The 9,021-nt window shown below is 37.7% G+C and overlaps 1 protein-coding gene across 1 annotated transcript in view; it reads right to left on the reverse strand.

Annotated features, from left to right (window-relative positions):
• Window positions 1-7,647, reverse strand: part of LOC107597902 (disintegrin and metalloproteinase domain-containing protein 19-like) — a 45,874-nt gene extending 38,227 nt beyond the window's left edge. The window contains exon 1 of the mRNA XM_016289107.1: window positions 7,580-7,647. The gene's annotated coding sequence lies outside the window, so the exon portion shown is untranslated. The remainder of the gene's footprint in view (window positions 1-7,579) is intronic.
• Window positions 7,648-9,021: the final 1,374 nt, after the last annotated feature.

Raw genomic sequence — 9,021 nt, forward strand, 5'->3', positions numbered from 1 at the left:
TGACAAAGCAAAAACAGAATTGTCACAACTTCGTAAATTAATTAAATTTAAAAACTGAAATAAGTACATTGCATAAGCATTCTTATGTAACTAAATATTTAGCTGAAGCACCTTTACAGTCTCAAGTCTTTTTTGTTTAATGTGACAAGCTTTGCTTATCAGCATTTGGCAATTATCTGCCATTCTTCTCCTCACCTCTTCACCTCTCAAGCTTTATCAAGTTGGATGGGGGCAGATGCACATTTTCAGGTTTCTTCAGAAATATTTGATTGAGTTCAAGCTCAGGCTCTGGCTGGGCCACTCAAGGACATTCACAGAGTTTTCTATAAGCCACTCTTGCTGTATGCATAGGGTCATTGTCCTGTTGGAAGGTAAACCTTCTGCCCAGTCTGAGGTTCTGAATGCTCTGGACTGGGTTTTCATTAAGGCTATCTCAATATTTTGGTGCATTGAGCTTTTCTTCTACTCTGACGAGTCCCTCAGTCCCTGCTGCTGAAAAACAGCCCCTCAGCATGAGGCTGCTACCAGCACACTTTACTTTTGGGATGATACTCTGCAGGTGATGAGCAGAATTGGTTTCCTTCAAACATGATGCTTGGAATTGAGGTTCATCAGACCAGAGAATATTACCTATTTCTCACAGTCTGAGGGTCCTTTAGTTGCTTTTTTGCAGATTCTAAGTGTGTTTTCATGTGTCTTCACTGAAGAGAGGATTGAGTCTTGCCACACCGTTATAAAGCCCAAATCGATGGAGTGTTGCAGTGGTGTTTGTTCTTCTGTAGGTTTCTCCCATCTCCACATATGATCATGGAGCACAACTAGAGTGACCATCAGGTTCTTGGTCACCACACTAACCAAAGCCCTTCTCCATCAGTTGCTCAGTTTGGCCAGGAGGCCAGCTCTATGAAGAGTCCTGGTTGTTTCCCTTCCCTGTAGTGATGGGATGATTGATGGGCTCCGATGCTCCGACACAGTTTTCAAACCACTATTGTGGTTTCCTTCAAACATGATGCTTGGAATTGAGGTTCATCAGACCAGAGAATATTACCTATTTCTCACAGTCTGAGGGTCCTTTAGTTGCTTTTTTGCAGATTCTAAGTGTGTTTTCATGTGTCTTCACTGAAGAGAGGATTGAGTCTTGCCACACCGTTATAAAGCCCAAATCGATGGAGTGTTGCAGTGGTGTTTGTTCTTCTGTAGGTTTCTCCCATCTCCACATATGATCATGGAGCACAACTAGAGTGACCATCAGGTTCTTGGTCACCACACTAACCAAAGCCCTTCTCCATCAGTTGCTCAGTTTGGCCAGGAGGCCAGCTCTATGAAGAGTCCTGGTTGTTTCAAACATCTTCCATTAAGGGTAACAGAGACTAAATGCTTCTGTGAACCTTTAATGAAGCAGAATTTTTTCCTGAACTCCTCCCCAGATGTGTGGCTTGACACAAACCTGTCTCTCTGAGCTCTACAGGCAGTTCTTTTGAGCTCAGGGCTTGGTTTTTGCTCTGATATGCATTATCAGCTGTTAGACCTTTTATTAAGATGTGTGTGCCTTTCCAGATCATATTGAATTTACCACAGGTTAACTTCACTCGAAGTGTAGTGACATCTACAAGCAATATGAATGCTTCTGAGCTAAATTTCAACTGTCCCAGATAAGGGTATGAATACTTACGCAATGGAATCATTTAAGTTTTTTATTTTTAATACATTTGCGAAGATGTTAAAACACAGTTTTACAGTTTTTTATTATGGTGTATGGAGTATAGATTGATGTGGAAAAAAAGTAATTTAAAGCAGTTTAGCATAAGGCAGCAAGGCAGCAATACGTGAAAAAAACGAAGGGGTATGAATACTTTCGCAAGGCATTGTAGAATATGGTCATACAGAATATGCGCTTTATAATTACTAATAAACAGCCAACATGTTAATAGTAGGCATGCTAATAATCAACTATTTAATAGTGAGAATTGGTCCCTAATACTAAATTGTTAACTGCCGTTTTTTCTATTTCTTATTCATTTAGCTGTTTCTGTTGTTGTTTTTTGTTATCATTTGAGGGTTTTTTAAGGTCTGGGTTTAATTTTGTCTAAAATTATTATTGTTATCACATACTCTCCATTATTTTTCCACAATGCAGACTGATGTGTTATTTATATATATATATATATATTTTTTTTTTCTTTCTTTCTTTTTTTTATATATATATATATATATATTTAAGTGTGTGTGTGTTTTGATTGAAATCAGCAGCAGTACTTCCTTTTCTTCCTGTCAGTGCTTCCTCTTGTTGTCAGTAGATCAAAACTGCGCACCATTTATTCACAGATCCATTCCACACCATCATTTCAGGCCATCATAGGGAATATTTTCATTTCCAATAACTGGAACTAAGACATAAAACTGATTTGCTATAATGTGAAGCCTGCACACTGACAGTTTAATCTTCCCGCTGTAGGACTCATGAATATTTGATTTTCTTTGATTTGATAGGACTAAGGTTTGCTTAATGACTTTTTTTATGAAGTTATAAATACAACGCTAATTAAACCTCTGTGAGTGTGTGTGTGTGTGTGTGAGTGTGTGTGTGTGTGTGTGTGTGTGTGTGTGTGTGTGGTTACTAAAGGGGAAAAATTCGAACCTGATTATAATGTGCGGTTTAACCAGCTGGCTTAGGGATCAGTCCCTTCTGTCACATTTTCCTTTTTGGATGCTGGTAGTCGAAAGAAAGATAGAAAGAAGGAGAAATCCTCTGCGATTTTCCCTAGATTGAATTACCCCGTCTATCACAACAGGGAGCAAGAGGGGTGCTGTGATCTCTGCGGTAACTAAAGCGAACTGCTCATTCCCTTCAAAAGCTCTTTGTGTGTTAGCGCCCAATGGTGAGCTGTATGCCCATCCTGTGCTGCTCACTCAAGGGGGCAGCTGGAAGCTGTTAAAAGGGCTCAAAAATAATCAGGGGTGTGACTTCACTCCCATCAACCCTTGTCAAGTGATGGAAATGCAATTACAAAGCTCAGAGCTTGTGCGGGGACTGCAAGTAACATAACAGCCAGGAAAGGCAGTTTACGGCTGAAGAAATTCGCTTGTGGTTTTGTATCCTTTTCTGGCTGATCAATAAGTCGGATTTTAGGGATGCGTGGAGCAAAACAAGACTGTTTTGCAACGAACAGACAGTGTGAAAAATCGAGCAATTGTGTCTTATATTCCGAGTCACACTTTTTGATATCGAGTCGCTCTCGTCCCTGATTGAACCCGGCACTTCACACCTCAACCACATTCAACGGAAGCACATAAGTGACAACTTTCTGCAAGAGTTAGCAATAAATTATCTGTATAAAATCTGCCTTCTGCAGCTAAAATGTATTGTAATGGAACCTCCTGAGTCTTCTTTGCCCGTTAACTGAATGTTTTGCAGGAATTGGAAATAAGGAAAGAATTATTCATGACAAAAATATCCCTACTGGCAGCATTAGACTGTTTACTGGCTACATTGTATAAGGGTGTTTATTTGTGATTTGAGTGTTCAAGTACATTAATAAGCCTTCTCATGTTCTCACATGTGAGAAAGACAGAGATAGCACAAGATTGATAGCTGACTGTAAAAACTGAACTAAACATTGCTGTTATATTGCAGTATTTTATGCAGTAAAAATTACTGTATTGCAGTAAGTAGAATATAAAAAAATCTGAGTACCAAGCATATACATTTTTACATTGCTAAAGTAAAATGCATTACAGTAATGAAACTTTTGAGGGGAAATGTGTTTAACTGTCATGACGATGTCACAATGCAAAAAGTCATCATTGATTTATAGTGTCAAATTTTATTTATTTTTTTACTTTGGGAGAAAATATGACTGATATTTGTTTTGTGAGATACACTCCTAAACAACTTGACACAAACCTGTCTCTCTGAGCTCTACAGGCAGTTCTTTTGAGCTCAGGGCTTGGTTTTTGCTCTGATATGCATTATCAGCTGTTAGACCTTTTATTAAGATGTGTGTGCCTTTCCAGATCATATTGAATTTACCACAGGTTAACTTCACTCGAAGTGTAGTGACATCTACAAGCAATATGAATGCTTCTGAGCTAAATTTCAACTGTCCCAGATAAGGGTATGAATACTTACGCAATGGAATCATTTAAGTTTTTTATTTTTAATACATTTGCGAAGATGTTAAAACACAGTTTTTTGCTCTACCATTATGGTGTATGGAGTGTAGATTGATGTGGGGGAAAAAAGTAATTTAAAGCAGTTTAGCATAAGGCAGCAATATAACAAAACGTGAAAAAAATGAAGGGGTATGAATACTTTCGCAAGGCATTGTAGAATATGGTCATACAGAATATGCGCTTTATAATTACTAATAAACAGCCAACATGTTAATAGTAGGCATGCTAATAATCAACTATTTAATAGTGAGAATTGGTCCCTAATACTAAATTGTTAACTGCCGTTTTTTCTATTTCTTATTCATTTAGCTGTTTCTGTTGTTGTTTTTTGTTATCATTTGAGGGTTTTTTAAGGTCTGGGTTTAATTTTGTCTAAAATTATTATTGTTATCACATACTCTCCATTATTTTTCCACAATGCAGACTGATGTGTTATTTATATATATATATATATATTTTTTTTTTCTTTCTTTCTTTTTTTTATATATATATATATATATATTTAAGTGTGTGTGTGTTTTGATTGAAATCAGCAGCAGTACTTCCTTTTCTTCCTGTCAGTGCTTCCTCTTGTTGTCAGTAGATCAAAACTGCGCACCATTTATTCACAGATCCATTCCACACCATCATTTCAGGCCATCATAGGGAATATTTTCATTTCCAATAACTGGAACTAAGACATAAAACTGATTTGCTATAATGTGAAGCCTGCACACTGACAGTTTAATCTTCCCGCTGTAGGACTCATGAATATTTGATTTTCTTTGATTTGATAGGACTAAGGTTTGCTTAATGACTTTTTTTATGAAGTTATAAATACAACGCTAATTAAACCTCTGTGAGTGTGTGTGTGTGTGTGTGTGTGGTTACTAAAGGGGAAAAATTCGAACCTGATTATAATGTGCGGTTTAACCAGCTGGCTTAGGGATCAGTCCCTTCTGTCACATTTTCCTTTTTGGATGCTGGTAGTCGAAAGAAAGATAGAAAGAAGGAGAAATCCTCTGCGATTTTCCCTAGATTGAATTACCCCGTCTATCACAACAGGGAGCAAGAGGGGTGCTGTGATCTCTGCGGTAACTAAAGCGAACTGCTCATTCCCTTCAAAAGCTCTTTGTGTGTTAGCGCCCAATGGTGAGCTGTATGCCCATCCTGTGCTGCTCACTCAAGGGGGCAGCTGGAAGCTGTTAAAAGGGCTCAAAAATAATCAGGGGTGTGACTTCACTCCCATCAACCCTTGTCAAGTGATGGAAATGCAATTACAAAGCTCAGAGCTTGTGCGGGGACTGCAAGTAACATAACAGCCAGGAAAGGCAGTTTACGGCTGAAGAAATTCGCTTGTGGTTTTGTATCCTTTTCTGGCTGATCAATAAGTCGGATTTTAGGGATGCGTGGAGCAAAACAAGACTGTTTTGCAACGAACAGACAGTGTGAAAAATCGAGCAATTGTGTCTTATATTCCGAGTCACACTTTTTGATATCGAGTCGCTCTCGTCCCTGATTGAACCCGGCACTTCACACCTCAACCACATTCAACGGAAGCACATAAGTGACAACTTTCTGCAAGAGTTAGCAATAAATTATCTGTATAAAATCTGCCTTCTGCAGCTAAAATGTATCGTAATGGAACCTCCAGAGTCTTCTTTGCCCATTAACTGAATGTTTTGCAGGAATTGAAAATAAGGAAAGAATTATTCATAACAAAAAATATCCCTACTGGCAGCATTAGACTTACTGGCTAGATTGTATAAGGCTGTTTATTTGTGATTTGAGTGTTCAAGTACGTTAATAGGCCTGCTCATGTTCTCACATGTGCAAAAGACAAAGATAGCACAACATTGATAGCTGACTGAACTAAAAATTGCAGTTATGTTGCAGCATTTTATGCAATAAAATAAATATTAAAAAAAGTACCAGGAGTATTCATTATTACATTACAAAAGTAAAATGCATTACACTAATGAAAATTTTGAGGGACAATGTGTTCAACTGTTATGACATCATTGATTTACAGTGGGGCAAAAAAGTATTTAGTCAGCCACCAATTGTGCAAGTTCTCCCACTTAAAAAGATGAGAGAGGCCTGTAATTTTCATCATAGGTATACCTCAACTATGAGAGACAAAATGAGAAAAAAAATCCAGAAAATCACATTGTAGGATTTTTAAAGAATTTATTTGCAAATTATGGTGGAAAATAAGTATTTGGTCAATAACAAAATTTCATCTCAATACTTTGTTATATACACTTTGTTGGCAATGACAGAGGTCAAAAGTTTTCTGTAAGTCTTCACAAGGTTGTCACACACTGTTGCTGGTATTTTGGCCCATTCCTCCATCCAGATCTCCTCTAGAGCAGTAATGTTTTGGGGCTGCCGCTGGGCAACACGGATTTTCAACTCCCTCCAAAGATTTTCTATGAGGTTGAGATCTGGAGACTGGCTAGGCCACTCCAGGACCTTGAAATGCTTCTTACGAAGCCACTCCTTCATTGCCCGGGCGGTGTGTTTGGGATCATTGTCATGCTGAAAGACCCAGCCACGTTTCATCTTCAATGCCCTTGCTGATGGAAGGAGGTTTTCACTCAAAATCTCACGATACATGGCCCCATTCATTCTTTCGTTTACACGGATCAGTCGTCCTGGTCCCTTTGCAGAAAACTTATTTAGTTTTATTTTGGGATAAAATATGACAGATTTGTTTTGCAAGCACAAATTATTTATAAATTAGGGCTATCAATCTTTTTTTTTTTTCATGGCTCATGACATGGTTCATGGCTCATTACATGATATAATCCAAGTAATTGCAAATAATCACACACCAATACTTGAGAAAAGTGATAATTTTAAGACATTCAATTATTGCAGCAGATGAAAACATTGAATGGACATTACAATATAATTTTATTTTTATATCGATATCATTGTGCCCATTACTGGTTCACAGTCCACAGCAATCTATTTTGCATTTATGGCAATTTTTTTACTGCTTTTTTAACTAGAATTAATCACACTAAACAAATGTGTTTAATTGGCATGGTAATAGAACATTTAGGTTTTTAACATTCTGCTTTGTAAAATATAAATCAAGCTTTACATGTCAAGTAAATAAAACACACTGAAACAAATACGAGAACTGAGAAAAGCAGAGACAGAGAGGAACAAAGACACAGACAAACAGACGCACACACGCGCACACACACACACACACACACACACACACACACAGAGGTCTCAGTCCTGTTTACAATGTGATTGCTGGTTTCAAGCTTTACATGTCAAGTAAATAAAACACACTGAAACAAATACGAGAACTGAGAAAAGCAGAGACCGAGAGGAACAAAGACACAGACAAACAGACACAGACACACACACACACACACACACACACAGAGGTCTCAGTCCTGCTTACAATGTGATTGCTGGTTTGGGTGACAGGGAGGCCATTCTCATAGTGTGTCTCGGTGAAGTCGTGACCCAGGAGCTCCCTAAGAGAGACAAAATGAAAAAACAAGCTGTCATAGTGATAGCGCTACACACAAACACATTTGGCGGAGGTTTATGCCATTTCAACAGCAATACTTTGTCTTTTCAAGCAATGCTTTGCACATTAAGATACAGAGAAAAGATAACCACACAACAACTAACCACACAATTATAATACACAGGATGAAAAATGGATATTAATTTTAAATTAGCTAAATATTATATTTAACAGTGTTTCAAATAAGTTGTGTTTACTGTAAGTGAGCATTAAAAAACAAAAAGGTAATCTAAATGTAAAAATGCAAAACGTAATATTCAATATAGGATGATAAACTACCATTCAAAGTTCAGTAAGATTTTTCCTGAAAGAAATGAACTCTTTTATTCAAGCAAGGATGAATTAAATTAATCAAAAGTGACAGTACTTTTAAGTTGTTACAAAAGGTTTCTTTTTTAAATCAATGCTGTTCTTTCTATTCATTAAAGAACCCTGAATAATGGTTTCATGAAACATGGTTTCAACAAAAACATGAAGCAGCACAACTGAAATGTAATTCGATTTTTTTGTTGAGCACCAAATCAGCAAATTAGAATTATATACATACACACATATAGACTAATACCAATACATTTCTAGTCTACAGTAACCAATATGGTATTGACAAATCATATTCCATTTACATATGTGTGTTCACATGAACATCATTTTAATCACAGACCCTCTGAAAATGATGCTCACATTCAGACGGCAGATGTCATTTTCCAGTAAAAGCCTCGCATGCTTCAAAGCACTGGCTCAATGAGAGAAAATAAAAACATATGATCTCAACTAGCCATCAATCCTTCTCTATCCCATCATTCCTTCAAGAAGTGAATCTTTCTTCATCACACTGTCCTCTATCGGGAAATACCCGGCTGATAAGAGGCCAGGCTTTCGCTGGAGTGTTATTGTGTGGCTTTGCAAAGGGCTGGTGGTCAGAGCCGTGATCTTGTCAGAGAGGGAGGCTATGATTAGAGCGAGGGGTGTGCAGGATGTGAGGACCGACTCTGCAATCTAGTCTATCCATCAGGGCATGCACACATAACAACACTCACACAAACACACATGCAGAGGGACACTACAACATTTATAACCATAAAGTCAAGTTGTTACACTGGCTCTCTGATTATAGAGCATGACTGCAGTCCACAGCACATGCAGCATTTCCTCAACCAAGCGATGATATATGATACTTAAAGGTGAAGTGTGTAATTTCAGAGCCACTAGAGTCACTGAAACAGAATTGCAAAAATAATGACTTTTTAAAGCACACTTTCTATAACACACTCCCTGTCCACATTCGGTCAGACCAACCTGATCTCATAAAA

Source organism: Sinocyclocheilus grahami, unplaced genomic scaffold (genome assembly GCF_001515645.1).
Source record: "Sinocyclocheilus grahami isolate Dianchi unplaced genomic scaffold, SAMN03320097.WGS_v1.1 scaffold240.1, whole genome shotgun sequence".
NCBI lineage: Eukaryota > Metazoa > Chordata > Actinopteri > Cypriniformes > Cyprinidae > Sinocyclocheilus > Sinocyclocheilus grahami.